The 21,840-nt window shown below is 40.1% G+C and overlaps 2 pseudogenes; both read right to left on the bottom strand.

The window, feature by feature from the left end:
* LOC134485543 (polyubiquitin-like) overlaps window positions 1–21,840 on the bottom strand; it is a 192,056-nt pseudogene that overhangs the window by 35,916 nt on the left and 134,300 nt on the right.
* Ube2v1-ps16 (ubiquitin conjugating enzyme E2 V1, pseudogene 16) lies at window positions 5,268–20,105 on the bottom strand (annotated as a pseudogene).

Raw genomic sequence — 21,840 nt, 5'->3', positions numbered from 1 at the left:
GACTTGTCCCCGGGATGTGGGAGCTGGCCGGGGTAGAGAGGTCGCAGGCCCCGGCCTAGGACCCCGGCACCCTCTCGCTCTCCTCTCCGTCCGTCCGCCCGCGGCCACGCGCGCCCTCCTTTCCTCCTTCCCCTGTCAACCGCGACCTCAGATCAGACGTGGCGACCCGCTGAATTTAAGCATATTCCTCAGCAGAGGAAAAGAAACTAACCAGGATTCCCTCAGTAATGGCGAGTGAACAGGGAAGAGCCCAGTGCCGAATCCCCGCCGCGTGCCGTGGCGCGTGAAATGTGGCGTATGGAAGACTCAGTCCCCGGCAAAGCTCGTGGGGGCCCAAGTCCTTCTGATCAAGGCCGAGCCCTTGGATGGTGTGAGGCCGTTAGCGGGCCCAGGTTTGCCGGGCCCAGATCTTCCTGGAGTCGGGTTGCTTGGGAATGCAGCCCAAAGTGGGTGGTAAACTCCATTTAAGGCCAAATACCGGCACGAGACCGAAAGCCAACAAGTACAGTAAGGAAAAGTTGAAAAGAACTTTGAAGAGAGTTCAAGAGGACGTGAAACCGTTAAGAGGTAAACGGGTGTGGTCAGCGCAGTCCGCCCAGAGGATTCAACCCAGAGACAGGCGTTCGGCTGTGCGGGTGATCCCGGGGGATCTTTCCCACTTCCCGTTCCTCCCGACCCCTCCACCCGCGCGTTTTTCTCCCCCTGCCAAGCGTCCCGCCGTCGCTGTCCCCGTTCCTCCCAACAGGGTGGTCGGCGGGCGCTCAGGCGGCGGGCGCGGGTGCGCAGGTGCTGCGGGGGGGGGGGATTGGTGGGTGACCGCCCCTCCCCCCATGTTCGGCGACTGGCCGCAGCCAGGCGCCCTTCCACCAAGGCGGTGCACGGAAACCGGCTAAGGGACCACTGGGAAGGCCCTACGGGGAAGGTGACTGGGGGGGGAGGGTGGTGCGGTGCGGTATCACCTGGGGGCCCCAGACCACCCTGTCCCGAGTGTTACAGCACCTCCTCTCCATACAGAAGACACTGACAGACAGACTGACAGACACACACAAACAGACACACACACACAAATACATATTTAAGTATTTAAAATGATGCTTAAAAAAAACAGTCTTCCTGTTTAAAGGGAAGTTGGCTGACAGAACGTTTTTGTGGTTTTTTATCCTCTTTTTTACCAAGTAGGAGGTAGATCTGTTGGCCCTTTTATTAAAAGCCAAAGTATTAAGTTTCAACTTTTCCCATTATGTTCCTTTCACGAAAACCAGGGAATGTTGTTTTTTTGCCTTTTCCTTTTTGAAACAAAATGAAAGGAGCTCTACCAGTTGGCCTAGTTTCCCTGTTCCTTTTCCCTCTGCCATGGTATGCTCGATGAAATAAAGTAAATAAATGAAGATTCTAGTTATTTATTTGTTTGGGAGACCCGAACCCTCTCTCAAGAGATACTTCCATCTCCCCTCTCCACACACACAAGGCCTCCTCCCTGTATGTGGGGGAAGGGGTAGGGGTGGACAGGAGCTAGCTGAGAGGGGGTGGGGTGGGGTGGGGTGGGTGCTGGAGAATGTGCATGTCCCTGAAGGACTGTCCAGGAAATACTGCTGCTGCCCTAGCATGCTTTGCTTCAGCGCTGAGCCAGGCGGTGCCTCTTTAGGGGGGGCAAGTTTTCTGCCTGAAATCAGTGAGTGATGATTTCAGTGTGAATGTCTGATCCCTCGCTGTCCTTTCAGTGCTCTGGCTCATGGCAAATGACTGAAGAAAACCTTAGTTAGACTCACACCCAGCTGTTTGGAAATGGTAATGGAATTGATAGCACACCCTCAGGGAAAGAGGAAGACTCCTTTTGCTCACTCCCAGCCTCGCCCTGCCAGCTCTGGATTTCTAAGTAAGGCTGAATCTGGACCATATTTACAAGATTTGGCATTTCTGATTCATGTTTAATGTTTAGTTAAATAAAGCTTGTGAAGGGCTGGAGAGATGGCTCCGAGGTTAAGAGCACTCACTGCTCTGTTCTTCCAGAGGTCCTGAGTTTCATTCCACAGAAACCATATAGTGGCTCACAACCCTCTGCAAAGGGATATCCCATGTACTCTACTGCCATGTGTATATGAAAAGGGTTTTATTATACTCATATAAATGAAAATAAATAAACAAACCTTTAAAAGAATGAAACAAAATGAAGCTTGCAAAGAAATTGAGCATCTTAAAATGCCAGGCACGTCTATCCACTCCTTTTATTTTATTTCGTGTGTGTAAAACATAACCACAGAGGTGGTTCCCCTTTTATTAATCTCAATAGCACAATTGGGACAGAAGTGCAAACCATCATCTACCTATCTGGGAGTGGAGTGGTTGGATACAGGGAGATGGAACATTTGTAGTTAGTAAAGTTCTGCTGTCGGTTTTTTTTTCCTTTCCTTTTTGGATAGATATCGGGAGCTTTTTTTTTTTTTTTTTTTAAAGTACAAATTTTGTTTTCTGTGCGACATTCTGATCATAGTTTCCCATCGCAGAGCTCTTGCCAGATCCTTCCTCCCCATCCACCACCCTGTTCTACCCCAGGCCTGCCCTTATATGTGGTTGATGCATACCCAGGTGAATCTCCATTGGAGAAAGCACAATATTCCCATCTCCTATGACTGTCAATGGCAGATGACTTAAATGCCAGTGACTTCGGACTTGACTCCATTGTTCCCTTGGAAAACTGGGTTTGGATCTGTTGAACGAAGGCAGGCCCTGGGTTTTGAAACAAACAAACAAACAAACAAACAAACACACCAAAATATATTTAAAGAAGGCAACAACTGCCTGCACGCCAAGAGACTGTTGATTCCTCTTTGGAGCTAGTAAGATGTGAAACTTGCTTAATAAAGTAGAAAACACACAGCACAAAGGGAACACTTTAACAAATTATGAGGAAGAGAGAGAGGGGAGAGAGAGAGAGAGAGAGAGAGAGAGAGAGAGAGAGAGAGAGAGATCTGTTTATCTCCCTCCTCTAGTTTTTCAGACTAGAGACTTCATCTTCCTCTGTCTCTGGTGCTGGTGGCTTTACTACTGGTCTGGGGGGATTTGGGTAGGGATATGAAGAAAAAAAGTCTTGAGTGCTGATTTTAAACTCTCTCTCTCTCTCTCTCTCTCTCTCTCTAGAGCACTCTCTCTATCTCTCCCTCTGCCCCTCTCCCTCTCCTTCTCCCTCTCTCTCTCTCTCTCTCTCTCTCTCTCTCTCTCTATCTACACACACACACCCACACACACACACACACACACACACACACACACACACACACACAAACATACACACTTCCTAGGATGAAAGAAAAAAATGAAAAGGAAGGCACCCATGGTGATGCATGAGTTTGATCTCACTTTGGTCTCAGCACTGGAGAGGAAGATAGGAAGGCCTATCTAGATGCAATGTGAAGAAGGCCTATGTCAGATTAGTTAATGGCTAGGTAACTGTTACCTAGCTAGTCTGCCATTTTGTTGCAGTTACTAATATTATAAGGACACTTTCTCATTAGTTGTTTCTGCTGTTACTGCCGGAATTCATTACATATCCTGTTAGGTTCTTCTGTGTGATAACACACTCAGAAACCATACACTGTAGAAGTCAGTCTAACTGCTTTCTTTGTTGTCTAGTTACCCGCAATATTCTTGGACCTGAACCGAACACCCAGCAGCATTTCCCAAAACCATCCATGTATAAGCTTTTATAAGTTGGACCACCAACTCTAGAGCGACAGTGCAGACAGAGACTATTTGGAACCGGACTTCCATTTTGAGTTTTTGTTTGTGTTCTTGTTTTTTTTCTCCTGTCCTGTCCTGTCCTGTTCTGTCTTGTCTGTCCTGTCTGTCTGTCTGTCTGTCTGTCTGTCTGTCTGTAAATCCACACATATAGTTCTTTCCACGTCTTATATTTCAAAACAAATAATGCTTGTTGTGCTTCTCATTTCATTCAATGGTACTACTCTCTAGATCAGAGGAGCCCCCTTACAATTCTCCACAGGTAGTGATGACCTGGGTGTTCAGTGTGACTAAGCAGGAGTTATATGGTTGCTGCCATTATGCTTGATCTTACCCAAGGTAGGGTTTCGGGGCATGGTTGCCAAGATGGCTAACAACAGACAGTGATTGAAGCGATGGAACAATAACCTACAATTCTCCCTCTCTGTCACTGTTTCTCTGTCACTCTCTGTCTCTCTTCCCTCCTTCCCTCCCTCCTCTCTCAGACCTGAATGAACATTGGAACTAAAGTAAATGTACAGTGAAAGGAAGCCAGCTGCGGTGCTGCATGTCTTTTATTGCATCACTTGAGTGGTGGAGGTGGGTAGAACCCTGTGAGCAGGCTGCAGACCTGATCCAAGTACTGATTTCCAGGGCTTATGTGCAAAGACCCCTGACTCAAATAAAGAAATGAAGAGGAAATTAAAGAAACAGATACAATTAACTTGGAATAAACCAAACAAACTAAGGAAAAGGAAAAGCAGTATTGGGGTGGCCTGGCTTACAGAGGAGGGGCAAACATTTATTTGCCAGTAACTCCTCAGTTACACACACACACACACACACACACACACACACACACACACACACACACAGAGAGAGAGAGAGAGAGAGAGAGAGAGAGAGAGAGAGAGCAATCAATCTGTTAATCTGTTTTTCTCCCTCCCCTAGTTTTTCAGACAGGGTTTCTCTATGAATTCCTCTGTAGACTGATGGCTCAGAGGGCAAAGCTGCTGTCTGTTAAAGGTCTAGGGAAAACATGAAGTCCTAGAGGCAATGTGTAGGCATGAGGGAACTGTTAAGGCCTAGATGCCATGTGAAGGAGTCCTACATCGTGTATACATATATACACACATATTCGTATATATGAATATGTATGTGAATGTGTATACACTCAGGTATCCTTTATTTTATTAGCTTATTTTGAATATAATTTCCATGCTAATGAAAAAGAGGAAATTTTCTTTGGCATCGGATTCTTCTTGAACAAAAAATGGATATAAATAATCACATATTCAGATGTTATGTCTAATATTGAGAAGATATTCCCAGATATGGTGTTAATCCATCATAGTCCATGTGTGAACACAAAACAGACTTAGTAAGAATTTTGGCAAGTGGATTTTAAAAACTTATATAGGGTTATTAAGAGCAGTGGTAACATTTTTTAACTTGATATTTTATATATTTACACTGCAAATGTTATTCCCTTGCCCAGTTACCCACTCTCCCAAAACCCACCCCCTGCTTCCATGAGGATGCTTTTCCTCCCATCCACCCACTCGCACCTCAATAGCATACCATTCCCCTGCACTGGAGAAAGGAACATTCACAGGACCAAGGGCTTCTCCTCCTATTGATGCCAGACAATGCCATCCTCTGCTCCATATGCAACTGAAGCATTAGGCTTTTTCATGAGTACTATTTGGTTAGTAGTTTAATCCCTGGGAGCACTGGTGAGTCTAGTTGGTTGATATTGTTGTTCTTCCTATGGGTTTGCAAGCCGTTTCAGTCTTCCTTCACTCCTTCATTGGAGTCCCCATGGAGTCCGATGGTTAGCTTCAAGCATGCTTGTCTATATCAGTGAGGTTCTGGCAGAGTCTCTCAGGAGACATCCACATCAAGCTCCCATCAATAAGGACTTCTTGGCATCAGCAATACTGACTAGGTTTGGTGGCTGCATATGTGATAGATCCCCAGAGGGGGCAGCATCTAGAAGGCCTTTCCTTAAGTCTCTGCTCCACTCTGTGTCCCGACATTCCCCTCCCTCTTGAGTATTTTGTTCCCCCTTCTAGGAAGGACTGAAGTGTACACATTTTGTTCTTCCTCCTTCTTGAGCATCATATGGTCTATGAATTGTATCTTGGGTATTCCAAGCTTTGGACTAGTATCTACTAACTGTGTTAATTCACTCAGGATGGTATATCCTAGTTCTATCCATTTGCCTAGGAATTTCATGAAGTCATTGTTTTGGAAAGTTGAGTAGTACTTCATGGTGTAAATATGCCACATTTTCTGTATCCATTCCTCTGTTGAAGGGCATCTGGGTTCCAGCTTCTGGCTGGAGGGCCTTTGCACTAGAACTCTTCCAGTCTGATGTCTCTCAGACATGCTCAAAAATTTTTGTCCTGGGTGATTCTACAATCCCATAAATCTGGATATAATATTTTGTGTAAAATTACGAAAGCATTTAATTAAATTAACATATAGCAAAAGTTAAAAATATGGATAAACTCTCTTCCAGCGTAATCTTTTCTTGGTTATTATCAGTATCTAAGATACATACTGGGTGAGAACAGCAAATTAAGAATTATCCTGCAGTCCCTTAACCATTTTCTATGTATCTGTGGTGTTGTGTGTTGTAAGAATGTTGGTGGATGTGAGTGTGTGGTGCATGCCTGTAACCGTCTGGTTTTACCCATCTGTGCATGTGTTTTTGGAGTTCTGAGAAGGATTTCAAGCGTCTTCTTTAGTGCTGTTCACTGTTCTTGACATAAGTTCTCTTGTTGAACTAGAAATTCAGTGTGGGATTGGAGAACTGGTCAGTGAGTCCTCAGGATTCAGAGGTAATAGTTATGTGTAGCTATCCCCTATGCCTGGCATTATGTATACATGCTGAATATTCACACCCAGGTCCATATGTTTCTACCCTCTGAGCAATTTCCCAGTCCTAGAGTGATGAATGTTTGCTTAAGATTTGATAACAGACCTGAATTGTTTTCTTTTTTGCTTTTGTTTGGTAATTTTCCATAGGTAACAAGCAGGTGGATATTATAAAAGACACCTGAATAGACCAGAAAATAAAAATCGGAGTAGATGCATTTCAAGGAATTCTATAAAACCGTATTTTGCATAGTTACCTTGTGAAGTACAGTTGATATTTCAGGGTCTGCCTGTTATATAAACAGCATAGTTTGATATAAGGACAGTTTAGACTCTTTAAATAGAAAAGAATAAGAGAGATACATGTCTTGAAATAGTATAGAGAATGTGATACTTTATCACATGAGAATTAAAACTGAGCCACATAGCCTTCAGCAGAGGAAATGAGGGAGAAGTGTGTATATACCTTTTGCAGCACAGTCTCTGGAATAAAACAAACAGGGACATTTAAATAAATATATAGCAGTATTTAAGACTTCATTTCTCTTCCAATATTTGCAATTACATAGTCAAACATTATATCTTGGAGTCATAGATCACTGTGCTATCTAGGATTGCACGATGAGGATGGCATAGTGGCAGCATAGCAAAATAACTGATAGGAAAAGCAGAGCAGTCAGAGGATTCATATGAATTACATTTCCTCCCTGCTGGGAACTAAACAACAATGGGTGAAACTGTACAAGTACCTCTGTAGTAATTTGGTGTCTTGGGGTTATGTTCACAGGATATACAGCTGGAGCACATGGTGTTCAATTTATTTTTTGTTTGTCTGATTTGAATGTGATTGCTGTTAGTAAACATTTTTGTGATGATTGTTTGAAATTTATTTGCTCTTTATTAGAAATTATAGAATCATATTTATAATTTGCAGTCCTGGGGGTACAGGTGGTTGTACATGGGGAACAACTAAGTCATCAAATGATTAAGTCAGACTTTAAGTAAAATAACTTATGCATTATTTTACTAACACAAGTCTTAATTTTATATCTCAAATATTATTTTCTATTGCATACATAGATGAATTTTAGTTGTTAACATTTGGTTGATCAATTAGTTCCTTGTTTATTAAATTATAAATTTATACTTTCGTGTTGAAACTAACTTTTGTAAAGTTTGCATACATAATTTTCATATTTATTCAGTTGATATCACGTGATTCGTAAAATTCTTTCTCTTCAAATAACTACAACATAGATTTTGATTAGTTTAATGAGCAAAGACTATTAAATGCACCTGTAGAAATTATTGATTTGAATATTGATTTGAATAACTATAGAGAATAATTTGATATTAAATACTGGGTGGGAGTGTGGGACTGCATTTTAACTATCTGAATTATGCTGTTTCAAGGTTATGTTAAATGACTTTTTTTTATAGATATGTACAGTATTAACATGACTTATATTCAAATCATTGTTCTTTGTCCTTCATTTTCTTTTTGACTTTTTTTAGTTTTTCATATTAAAAGTGGTTTTAAATATTTGCTTCATGCATCTGTACATGTGTGCACAAATGAGTACAGGTACTTGCAAAATGTAGGAGAGGGTATCCAATTTCCAGAGCTCGATTGACAAGTAGTAATGACCCACCAAGTATAGATACTGGACACTGAACCCATGAGCCTTTTCTATAGGTCCTGATTTTAATTTTTGTTAAGGGTTTAGTTCTGTGTACCTTTCTTATTCACGAAAACAACTTTGTCGAATTTGATACAAACAATTTTGTGTAAATATTCATCTTTAATTAATTGGGATTCAAAAATTTGGACTGTATTTCCTATTGATTTTAGTAAGATGATATCATACTGATATATACTATCAGAAAATCCTGCATGAGGTCACCATGACTGAAAATAGGAATAGAGAAGTCTTAAAAAATTGTACTTCATTAAAGGTTGACATGTCCACCATTCCTCTCATTAAAGTAAGCTCATATGTGGGAAAAGATACTTCAAATCAATCAGTTGAGGATTTGCTTTATTCTTATACTATCAACTCAGCTCATTTACATTCTACCACTGAGAGCAAATTCCCTTCCCAGGTGACTGCCATGTGGTTATTATCATTGTCTTTTTGAATTTTGCTGTACGTATGGCTAGTTTGAAAAATTTGAAACTTAATGAGGCTTGAATGGACTAACAAAAAATCACCAGTGTTTCATTTGCTCAGTCTTTTTTTTCCTTTGCAACACCTCCAATTGCCTTTATTTCAGTATGCATCCACATTTCAACATTTAGTGGTCCTGAACAGAGCGGGGAGCTTGTCAATGAGCCAGGAGCTAGGCCCACCTATCTGCAAACGATCTGTGAACATGGTGACACAGAGCTCCTCTGGGTTCTTGCCCAGGGTCTGAGGAGCAACACTGAAACCCGAGTTGGCAGAGTCAGGGCCTCATGCTTCAGCTGTCAGACTCCACTCCAGACCCGATGGGTGGTCAGGGTGACTGAGAGCCCTGTTCAAACCTCTTCATCGTGTAAAAACAAAGCAATTATGGGAAAAGGAACGAACTCAGAACCTGTGCACTGAGGACTCTCCACATGGCCTTTCTCTAGGCATATATCCAAGGACCCTGAGTGGTGGCCCGTCTGAGTCGCCCTGTGACTGCTCTGTTCACCTCTAGACCTGAGCTCAAAGCTCAAGAGCTAATTGTGGTGGCAGGGCCTCGGACCCAGAGCACCCTTCGCAGGCTGGTGGCAGGTGAACAAGTGTGGTCCAGAGCTAAGGGAGGGAGGCCAGGCTTTTTCAACCTCATCTGATGGCTTCTGGCCACAGCAATTGTTTGGTGGTGATGGGCAACAAGGGACTTGAGGAGGGGAAAGCAGCACCCCTTGATAAAGGTGGGGAGACTAGAAGCTCTGAATTCCTCACCCGAGGCCAATTTCAGGGGAGGGGAGGTTACAATTTAAGCTTTGACCAAGGGTGGGAGTGGAGGAGTGGGGACCATGGCTTGGATGGGGCAATCACTTAAGACTTAAGAAAGCATGGGTACAGCCAGAGCACCCCAAGCCTAGTGGTGGTCAGTCCCACAGCTGCTACCTGAAACCTCCCCATCTATTCTATGGGCCACCACACAGCTGTGGCAGAGGGCGGGCCGGGCAAAGGCATACTCAGGCCAAGTGCCAGCAGCAGGTGATTGTGTGAGACGTGTCTGTCCACAGTTGCGTTAGCTGTGCCCACCACTCCCAAAGGAAACCGATTTCAACACACCTTATTGATCCCATGAGTTCAACCAGGCAGACAGCAGTTATACTCGACAGATGATGTTACACAGCACAACTTAGGTATTTCAAATGGACAAGAAGTTAGTATCAGAGCAGTGTCTCAGGATGAAGTCTAAATGGGGCTTACTCTCCAGTACTTTGAGGTCTACAGATGGATCTAGAAAATTCACTACTATGGAAAATGAAGACTTGGGTTGGATGGGGAAGGGAGGCCGGGGCCTTGGTGACTAATGGCTGTAACACTGTCCTTCTGGTGGCTGTGGCAGCTTCATGTTCTCTTTTGACATCATCAAGTGCCTTAGTTCCTGCAGGATGACTTTGAGGCTGTGGGAATTCTGTCACTTTGCCAGCACTGCCATGGCTCGTTCATCCACCACTCCATTGGAACTGCTCACGCCGTTCATATTGACTCTTGTTACAAATCTCACAGACTGGGATGCTTCTGGATACTAGCGTGGCCCACACTCTATCTTAAGGCTGCATATTCGGTTTTCATAAATTGTTCGTGGAGGCCCAATTATCATGCCTGTCTATCTTGTGAGTGTCATGTCCTCATCGTCCTCCAGACCCTAGCTAACTGTGCTGTCGCCTACTCCTTTCTGGCCTTCTTCCAGCTCTTCCAACAGTCGGAAATCTCGAAGGACTTTTACTCCCGAGCCTGTGGTGGCTGCCATCTTGCGTCGCTATCGCTCGAAGTCAGTCCTTCCTTTCTTCCTCTACCCCTATGTCCCTAGCTCCTTCTCTCTCTCTCTCTCTCTCTCTCTCTCTCTCTCTCTCTCTCTCTCTCTCTCTCTGTCTCTCTCTCTCTCTCTTTTTACCACAGGGTCTCATAAACCCCAGACTTGCCTGAAGCTCACTATATATCCAGTGATGACTTTGAATGTCTGAAATTCACCAATAAATTGTAGATACGAACAACCATGCCTGATCTTGTACAGTTTTGGAACTCATCCAAGGGTGTCTTACATACTGGCATGTAACCTGTCAAATGAGCAACTTACCAAATCTCTTCCTGTTTCTTCCTTGTTCCCTTCCTTCTTTCCTTCCTTCCTTCCTTCCCTCCTTCCTTCCATGCTTTCTTTCTTCCCTTCTTTTATTTTCCTTCTGTTCTTTCTGTTCATGCATTTTGTTTTCATTTTGATTTTGAAGTTAAAAGCTATTACTCAAGTTTTCACTTCTTGAAACCAGAAAGCATGAGCTGTAGAGCATTTAGACTTTCATATGTAGGAATCATTGTGTACCTATAGCAAAAACTTTATACATTAAAGGTGACAGAAGCATTATTGTCTCAAAGTACTGGCTCTGTTCTTCAATTATTGTTAGAAACTTTTATTATTATTAATAGTCCACATAATCTAATATGTATACTATGAACATCTGCATTTTGAAAATGACAAAGGGGTATAAATTACATTTTCAATGCAGTAACACAGAAACAAGCATTTTTCTAATATTCTCATTCTAGAGTTAATATTTTATCTATCATGCAACTGTATTTTAGAGAAATTCATTAAGGATTCTCCTCTTGCTTTATTGTAGGTGACATTATCAAAACTTCTGAGAAAAAAAGGTATTCCAATATGATTGTACTTAATATCTTAAAGTTGAAATTGGTACAAAAAACAACACTAGGGTGAATTTTTTTTATAACTTCTGATTTCTTTGAATAGGCATGAGATTAGACATGGCTTGTGTCATTCTTAGAAGTTCTTACAAGAAAGTAACAGGAGAATTATTTTGGAGCTTCCATAATTCGTGTCATTATTTGAAGAAGATGCTTATCAGTTTTATCTGAGGTTACTGTCTAGGTGAGGTGTTTCCAGGATGTTTTCATCTTATTACATAAGTCACAGAGAGCAAGGTGACAAAGAAACTTTATTCAAAAGCAAAGTGAGAAACACTGGTATTCAGTGTAGCTTTAATTTGTGGACCTCTTGAGAAGGAGGAATTGTTTACTCAGAGTTCAGTGTCGATATTTCTGTTTTGATTGGCTTTTTTTTTGATTAGGCAAGCCTTAATTAACTGTGAACATCAGTTACCATGATGCGTTTGATTTAATCAAATGCATATTCATTATCACTAGGTATATGACATTAAACAGGATGTTTCCCTTGAAAGTTGTTCCAGAGGATTCAATACGACTTACTGAGTATATATTCTAAACTGTCTCAGGCCAGTTGAAACAGATTTCTCCCTCCAGTATGTGGATATGCTCTTGAATACTTTTGAATGGGAGTTGATCATGAAAGAGAGGTTTATAAACAATTTATGTGCAGGGAGTCTTAGTCCATTGTTTGATACATATACAGCTTCATGCAGGTGAGATGAGGTGAGCAACTTCATTGTTAGGTAAACTTCTGGAAGGTAGATTTTTATGCAGCCTAAGTCAAGTGAAGTCCCAGGTTGAAGTGCTTTTCCCATACCTATATGCCTCATTCAAGGAATTTTAGTTCTTTTGCTTGTATCATTACTTAGGCTACAGTACAGCTCACGGTTTCTTTGATGTTTGCTCAGACTCAGCTCAGTCAGTGACTACATCTCAGTAGCTGCTGGACTTATTTGGCTCTTGTTCTTTGTCTTCCAATTTAATGGTGACTTCTTCAAGGATCAATTTGGTCACTCTATGAATATTAATATAACTAGTCATAAGCCCTTATCAAATGATATCCAAGTCTCCTATGCTTACATAAAATGGAATTGTCACTCCAGAGGCTTGCTGAGCTTCAATATGAACTTCTAACTTCATGATGAGTAAATAACCTTCATCAATTGCTTATAAGAAATTCATTTAAATTTTGACAATTATGTTGGGCCAGCAAGAGGGAAAAAGGACTTGCAGAACAAGGTTAACACCCTCACTTTAAACATAGGAATCCATAGATAATGACCCATTACAGAAATTGGCCATCTGGCCTATAAACATGCTGTGGAATCAGAAGACCTACGTGAACACACACACATGCAACACACACACACACAAACACACACACACACACACACACACACACACCCCAAAAATAATAAACTAATGTTTTTTTAAATTTTCTAATATTAATATGTCATGCCCTTTCTTTATTCTGACAACTGATTTATTTTACATATGTGGATTCATGATTCACAAAATAGTATTCATGATCAATGGCAATTATAAAGGTCAAGTGGACATTTTCATGAGGTCAAGGTTATAACTTTTTAATTTAATATTCCTCAGTACATGACCACCAAGAATTAGTGTGTGTGATATGGTGTGCATGTGTGTGTGTGTGTGTGTCTGTCTGTCTGTCTATGCCTTCATGCCTATGTGTTCAAGCAGAAGACAGAGAAATAAATAGTAACCTCTTTTATAACTTTCTACACAATTTTCTCAATTCAAAGCCTTTCACTTATACTGATGCTGTCTTGCTGTGCACAAGCTCCAGAAATTCTTTCCCCGTCATCATAGCACTGGAGTTATAGCTGTATACAACCATGACTGTTTTAAAGTATGGGCACAGAAATTTGAATTCTCTTCTTTCTGCAGCAAATTCTTTCCCACACTAGGATATCTCTTATCATCACTTCTGAGTAATTCTGAAGACTGCTGTTTTCACTCTCTGTAAACTTGGTAAATTATATTTACAGTCAGGATTTGGAATTTCTAAGGTCTGATAATAAAACCTACCCCATGTCGACTAAGAGCTTTTAGAATGTGGCCATTTCTATTTACTTTTCATAATTTCAAAAGTCTCCTCCTAAACAGAAATCAATGTTTTGATAATCATAATCTAGAATGTTTCCAACTGATTTAAATTGTTAATTCATTTCTTTTCTTGTATCATGACATGATTTGGGCTTCTGGAAATAGTAAGTTCAAGCAGAAATAAAAGTTTAGACATACTGTATCTACACAGCTAAGGCTTAAGCAGCCAACAAGCATTTCTCTAACTGACATGTTTACAAAGGTGTCCTGTGAAAAAATAAACTAAAAAGTCAGAAATTTTGCTAGTTCAACACTCTGGGTACAAGTAGTTGAAATGACTGATCTTCTCTGTCAGACTGAGGATTTCCTCCCGATGCACTGCAGTGTCAGCAATCAATGTTGTCTCTTTTCTCTTGATCCATCTGACTAATTCCAGATACCTGATCTAACTGAAGCGGTGATTTGAAATATTACTGCATTCACTGGCCATTTCAGTATAGAAAGAACTGGAAATGATATCTAAAAGGAGAAGACCAAACTGAGCAAAGCATACTCTACCTAATGCTGCAAGGTAACATGGTGATCAACATAGTTGGTTCCTGACAGACCTGTGTTTCATCTGTGGATGTCTAAAAGATATAACACTGTGAAAATCTACTTATTCTTAGAGATGTAACATTCCTCTTCTGTTCATTGTGAGGGGAAAATTAAATTGATCATGCAATAGTCGTAGTGGGAACTATGTCAAACTAATAACCATACATGATAGCAGTTGTTATTTGGACTCTCTTCTTGATGCTGTTCTTTCACAGCAAGTCTGTTATCAATTAGTATTCAAAATATAACGGAAAAGAATGCCTCTACTGAAAACAGTTGCTTATCTAAAACCTAATAGAATACATATTCTATGAAACACCACATGACTTTTCCTCTTCTTCTCCTTCTTCCTCTTCCTCTTCCTCATCTTCTTCCTCTTCCTCTAACTCTTCCTCTTCCTCCTCTTCTTCTTCTTTTTCTTCTCCTCCTCCTTCTTCATTCTTCTTCTTCCTCCGCCTCCCTCCTCCCCTCCTCCTCTTCTTGCTCTCTCTCTCTCTCTCTCTCTCTCTCTCACACACACACACACACACACTTGTCCTTTCTTAGAAGATCTAGGGTAAGGCAAGCCTCAAATTCCTTATGTATGATAAAATCTTATCCTGATACCTGGGATGAACAGCTCAAGTCATTATATCTGGTTAAGTTATAGAAGAATGTATATCAGTGCCTTGTACATGCTAGGGATGCATTGTTCTGAAGTTTATCTCCAGCCCCCATCCACTTCCTAAAGCACAACATTTTCTAGCTTTAAATTGTTGAGGCAGCATCTCATGAACATTATGTTGGTTTTAATTTTACTGTGTAATTGAAAATGACCTTGAATTTCTGTTCTTTGCGTCCCTACTTCTCGAATGCTGGAAGTACAGCTGTGTGCTGCCACACTGAGTTTTTTCTTTCTTCCTTGCCAGAAAAATAATAATGAACAATTCATCTAATGTACAAGACATGTGGAGGAGGAGCTGTGACTAAAGATATTTGAGACACACACACACACACACACACACACGCACGCACGCGCACACATTCGTATCACAGCTCTGTCTATTTGTTCAATTTTCACAGGTAAAGACACTGTATGTCATGTACAAAATCCCCATGCAAATTAATTTTAGCTAACAAACCAGTCAAGCATTTTGCTCCTTCCCTTTCTAATTTGTTTGGCATGCTAATCACTATACCACACCTCCTTGACAACTCTTTTGTCATGCAAATTCACAAATGCACACTCAGTGTAATGCCAGTTGACCAGGAGAGATTTTGCTAAAGTGTGTGTTGTTTTGCTATATCCAGGTTCCTTTAATTAAAATTTCAGACCTATGATATATCCTTATGGAAAGCTGCACTTTGTTTACACTGAAAATACTATCTTTTAGAAATATTAAGGGTTGATGCTGAAAAGATGGTTTAGTCAACAAAGGGCTTGCCATACTACCTCAAGACCTGAGTTTGAGCACCAGAAACCATGTGCTGCAGCTTGATTTCTGTTACTAGGATAAAACATCATAACCAATTAAACTTAATACAGAAACACTTTGTCTTAAGATTAGATCATCATAAGGGAAAGTGAAGGCAGAAACTTGAAGATAGAAACCAAAGCTGCCATGAAGAAACACTGCTTAATTCTTTGTTATCCATGTCATTCTCAGCCTGCTATCTTCTACAACCCAAAACAAACTGCCAAGGTGAGGCCCCACAATATTCCTAACTCCAATACTCATTCTTTACAAGGAAAAGACCCAGGAACCAGTCTTTTGGAAACATTTTTGTCAGAATCCATAGTAGGAGGTATGCTTCAGATTATAGTCTGCAACAGTTTTGCTTTATAGGCGAAGCCCAAGAGAATTCATTGTAGGAAAGATTCCTGATATTAATATATGTTTCTTGTTATTATTAAACATATATAGCAATCATTAGGTACTAGCCCACCCCTTTTGAGCAGATAGCTGCAGATCTATGAAGATGTACTCTCTTGCAGTGATGCTATATAAATAGATGACTTCTTAATTCTTAAGGATGATCCTACAAGAATTACTGAAATATCAGTGATTATTAAGCTCTCTTAATAGTAGTACTGCTAGTAGATCCCTTTCTGATAGTCAAAACTGCAATGAGAATTCTGTCAGTCTCCCATGTGTCACCAAGTAATTGATTCTTAGACAGTAACCATACTTCCTATTACTCAGAACACATTCCAAGAGATTGTCAAAACAATTAACTAAGGTCGCGTAAAGGGAACTAACAATTTATTATAGGTAAAAGAAGATAAAATATTGTGGGTTAATCTATACAAAACTTCACTAATAGCTTAGTTATGGTTTTCAACTCTCTACGAACCTGTGAAGATGTGACAGGTGGTGGATGTTTAACTAGATAATTACTCCTAATGGCTATGCATGTAAACACTCTCAGTTGTAAACTTCTATGTCATTTATGATTTGCTTTTATATGTGAACGTGTGGTGAACTTTTTAACATGTGATCATGTATTCTGAAAATTGTATATGTACTGAGGACAAAAAGATGTGAAAGAGAATTTTTCCCTTTTCCCATTCAGGATCTTTCTGCTTTCCCCCTTAGATAGCTTTCATAAGAAATGTTTTACAACTTAGTAATAAATGTTATAATCACTTCTCAAAGTACCCTCCTTTTCCTGTAACTTCTGACTAGCTGGTGGAAAGTTCTATCTGTGCAGTTCCTGCTGAGATAGCACAAAGTCTACTTACTTAATCCTTTGCTGTTTTAGGAAGAGGTGTTAAGTGCCAGAAACTTGCAGTTTCTAGGCAGTTCAGCCACAGTAGCAAGGTAATTTAGTCTCAGATAAGTAAATTTTTTTATTATTACACAGCAACCCTAAATATGTCATAAGACAAAGTCTTATCCCTGTATCTTGTAAGGAACAGTCGTATCCTCTCCCGATGCTCTTTCCTTTCTCCTCCTTATGAAAAACTGACAAGAAAGAAGACCCTGCCAAAGTTGGCACTGGGCACATTTTTTTTTCAGTTGAAGATTCCTCTTTCCAAATGACCCTAGTTTGTTTCAAGTTGACAAAAGAAAGTAGTCAAGCAGTATGCAATGTAAAAAGGAGGACAACTAAAAAATGTCTAATTCTACCAGTGAGAAAATAAGGAAGTTAAGCAGAAATAGCTCTTGTGTGCTAGGAATAGTCAGGTTAACCAATTTTCAAGATACAGCTTCTGTTATGAAAACTTATCTCAAGAAGAAGATATTTAAAGGAGATAAAGAGGAACCTTAATAAGAGGATTAAAGGGGGACAGGGATGAGGTGGTAGGCTATTATAGGGACTACTGTGACAGACAAGTAACTATAAACACCCCTTGAATATACATTTGGGACACTACCACTGTAGAACCTTCCTAAGCTACACACACACACACACACACACACACACACACACACACACACACATTATATGAAAGGAAGATAGATGGAGTCATCAAGATGAAGTTCTAAAAAGATATCATATGTCACCATGTAAAACGTTCGGCCAGGAATACCTTGCATATTGTTAAATCATTGATGAAAGACGATACCATAGATCACCCCTCCCATCACAGGCCATTCTTCTGGGTATTATTTACTCTCTATAACATGATCATAAATGTATAGTGCTGAGGATAACATACAATGTCAAACATGGAGAAGTAGAGCCAGAGCCCAGATAAATGTTTCATTCCTACTGACTAGAGTTTATGATGCTGGAAGGGAAAAAATATTTAGATATAAGCCCTATAATCTATAACAGTCAGTTGGTTAAAAAATGTACTCACTTAATAGTGGTATAAATGTATGAATAAACAACCTCTTTTCTTTTACATTGTATTTGAGCCCCACTCTGTGAGACAGAATTCATATCTGACACTGATAAAGTAGCCACAAACCTGATAATATATATGTATATGTGTATATACATATTTATATATATGAGTGTGTTTGTCTGTGTGTATTTTCACATACATTTAGAGAAAAGCAATAATTTTATTATTCTAAAGGAACATAGCAATAAAGTGAATGGCTCCTGCTAATGTACTGTTGTTATAGGTGTAGATCAGTGCCATGTTCTGCCTTCGTAAGAGAAGCTTTCTTTCAGTTGAAGGGAACTAATATAGAGTTCAGATAGTGATGGAATTTTGAGCTCTCTATCATAAGTGAGATTTTTTTATCATACCCCTTACCTAAAATGTCAGGCATCTGTATGGAAGAGGAGGCAGAAAGAATGAAAGAACCAGAGGTAGGTGATGACTTCAAAGAAACCGTATTTTCAAAACACAATCATACAGATACACATATGAAGTCATAGGAACTCTGACAGCTTGCACAAGTTCTGAGCAAGCTCAAACCAGATTAAAAAGCTAGCACTGAGAAGGAAACATATATACAAAGTCTCATCCCCAGGCAAGAAGCTGTTGGTGATTGAAACTTGCTGACAAAGCGAAAACCAATTTTCTCCAAAGGAGTATGATGGTATACCAACTTCACTCACTAGAAAGGAAAAAAAAAACATGCCCTGGAGTGTTGGGCAGCACTAATTGCCTCTACAATTCTTTATGTGTCACTGTGTATACCTTGTCTTATTTTGTTTGTTTGGGTATTATTTTGTCTTATTACTTTTGTGTTTATTTTTAATTGATTTTTGGGTAGGCTTTATATTCTTAAGAAAGGAAAAGATAGAGTTCTAGAAAAAGCATAAACACGGATTTGTAGATAGGTTTGGAGTATTTGTGTAGATTTCAATGAGAAGAAAAATATAACCAAAATGTATTTTCTGTAATTTTATTTTTTAATTAAAGAAGTAAAACTTTAAATAGATAAATAACAAATAAGGTAGGAAAGAAATGAAGAAGACTTTGGATGGCAACCTCTAGTTTCTACAGTCACCTATACCAAAAGGAATGCACACTAAGTAAACACTAAATTTCTACAAATAACAGTGGATAAGAAAAACACTACACTCACAAAAATAGAAAAAAATTAGGGTTTATCAAGTAACAATTAGAAAGTATCATTGTATTGCAATAAAAATTTACTTAAAAATATGATAGTTCAATCTTGTATGTTTTAGAAAAGTTGGAAGGCATAAAAGGTCTGACTTTTCAGGCCTTTTTTGGTTTTAGAAAAGAGTTTAATTTAAGAAACACGTCTATCTGCAGCATGGTCTTTATACTGGAAGAACAAATTCTTATTTTATTCTTTTCATGGCTATTTATACTCATCACGGTGATTAATTTTGTTGTCAACTTGACAGGATCTAAAATCACCTAGGAGACAAACTTCAGGAAATATCTGCAATGTGGGTTCTGAATTTAATTGATTAATGGGGAAAGACTTCACCTATGTATAGGCAACATCAGCATTCACCTCTTTCTATTTGCTGACAATAGAGGGTGGGTTACTAGCTGTGTATTATTACTTTTCCTGTGCACTGTATCATGAACTCTAATCTCAAATAAGCCATTTATTTGTAAGTAGTCTTTTTCAGATATTTTGGCATAAGAACAGGCAAAGGAAAAAAGATACTTCATGTGTAATTTGTCATAATTATACAGGTAGGATGTTAGAAAGAAAAATGGTCCTTTGTCCACATGTCCAAGGATAGTGGCAAGCTGGATCCTTAGATAATCCCAATCTGGTCCTAACAAATATTCCTTGGCCCTAAGGTAAAAACTATGTTTAATCTATTTCTAGGTTATATTTGATATTAAAAACTATATTGGACCCAAAGATAAGTTTACATACATCTATTTCTTGCCCTTGGTTTTATCTTCTCTGTAAAGTATGGCATGGGTATGTCTGAATATGTTTCCTCCTTATGTGGTAGAATCTTTAAATAGAAGAACCTAGCTTTATGATAACACATACTGCTCTTCTTTTTTTATCTTTATTAACTTGAGTACTTCTTATTTACATTTCGATTGTTATTCCCCTTGCCGGTTCCTGGGTCCAAATCCCCCTAGCCCCTCCCCGCCCCTTATATATGGGCTTCCCTCCCCATCCTCCCCCCAGTACCACCCTCCCCCCACAATCACGTTCACTGGGAGTTCAGTCTTGGCAGGACCAAGGGCTTCCCCTTCCACTGGTCCTCTTACAAGGCTATTCATTGCTACCTATGAGGTGGGAGCCCAGGGTCAATTCATGTATAGTCTTAGGGTAATGGCTTAGTCCCTGGAAGCTCTGGTTGGTTGGCATTGTTGTTCATATGGGGTCATGAGCCCCTTCAAGCTCTTCCGGTCCTTTCTCTGATTCCTTCAACGGGGGTCATGTTCTCAGTTCAGTGGTTTGCTGCTGGCATTCGCCTATGTATTTGCTGTATCTGGTTGTGTCTCTCAGGAGAGATCTACATCCGGTTCCTGTCAGCCTCCACTTCTTTGCGTCATCCATCTTATCTAATTGGGTGGCTGTATATGTATGGGCCACATGTGGGGCAGGCTCTGAATGGGTGTTCCTTCTGCCTCTGTTCTAAATTTTGCCTCCCTATTCCCTCCCAAGGGTATTCTTGTTCCCCTTTTAAAGAAGGAGTGAACACATACTGCTCTTATTTTGTGTGTGTCTGTGTGTCTGTGTGTGTGTCTGTGTGTGTGTGTGTGTGTGTGTGTGTGTGTGTGTGTGTGATATACATGATAATGTATGGGTATGTTTGCTGACAGAGGGGAGAGGAAGACATAATGCATCTTTCTCTACCATTCTTTCTTTTTCCCATGATACAGGGATACTCTGTCCCAACTTTTACAGACATATTAATAAATCTTTTTCCATAGCTACTCAATTTGAACACATTGCTTGTACGGGAATTTACCTTAATTAATTGATTGGCTAATAAAGATGAAAAGAAGCCAATCATTGAATGAGAAGGAGGAGGTGAGTCTTCCAGGTCCTAGAAAGGAAAAGGGGACTAAGGAAGAAGAAACAGGCTTTAAACAGGGAGGCAAGAGGGAGAGGAGGAAGGATATAGACTGGGAACTGTTAGCCTTGGTAGCAGCCTCCACCACAAGAAGATTTCTAACATAGAATAATTGGTGAGTTTAGAAGGATAGATTTCACACCTAGTGGTTGTGTCATCTGTTTATTTTAAACAAAGAGTACTGGTGTTTTCCATTCTAAGTGACCTAGATGAGCATGAGGGAAAGAACATAGCCAGGCGGCATTCAGCTAGGGTTTTAAATGGAAAGACTGTACAAAAGTCCAAGATCCAGAGGAGCAGAAACCACTGGAGAGCCCAGGCTGGCAAGAATGTCCCCAGAACTGACTATGGGGTGGTGAATTGGCAAGAGAGTGATCTTGGAGATTAGGAGAGGTAGAGCTGGCATTTGTGAGTGAGGCGTTGGCTAGGAAAAACACACAGTCATGGATCTCAGACTCTGTACCAGGATAGGAACAGACACCGCCAATGCCAATACATAGCTGACTTTAGCATGGGTTCACTTTTAAAGCTACATGGCTACAATAACTCATAACATCCAAAGTGTGTGAATAGTCCAAAGGACATAGTAAGGTTTTTCAAAATTTGGCTTAACATGTGTACCTCAACTATACTATAAAGAGTGTGTAAAAAACAAATCTAGCTATAATCCCAGTAAGGAAAATATATATTATTTATTTGTTTTGATGAGCATTCATTTTTTTCTATGTCTTTTACATGTTTTGGTATGTCTTGACAGAAATTCATATTA

Source organism: Rattus norvegicus, chromosome 2, assembly GCF_036323735.1.
Source record: "Rattus norvegicus strain BN/NHsdMcwi chromosome 2, GRCr8, whole genome shotgun sequence".
In the NCBI taxonomy this organism is placed as follows: domain Eukaryota; kingdom Metazoa; phylum Chordata; class Mammalia; order Rodentia; family Muridae; genus Rattus; species Rattus norvegicus.
The sequence above is the reverse complement of the archived record's forward strand: the minus strand, read 5'-3'. Positions and strand labels throughout refer to the sequence as shown.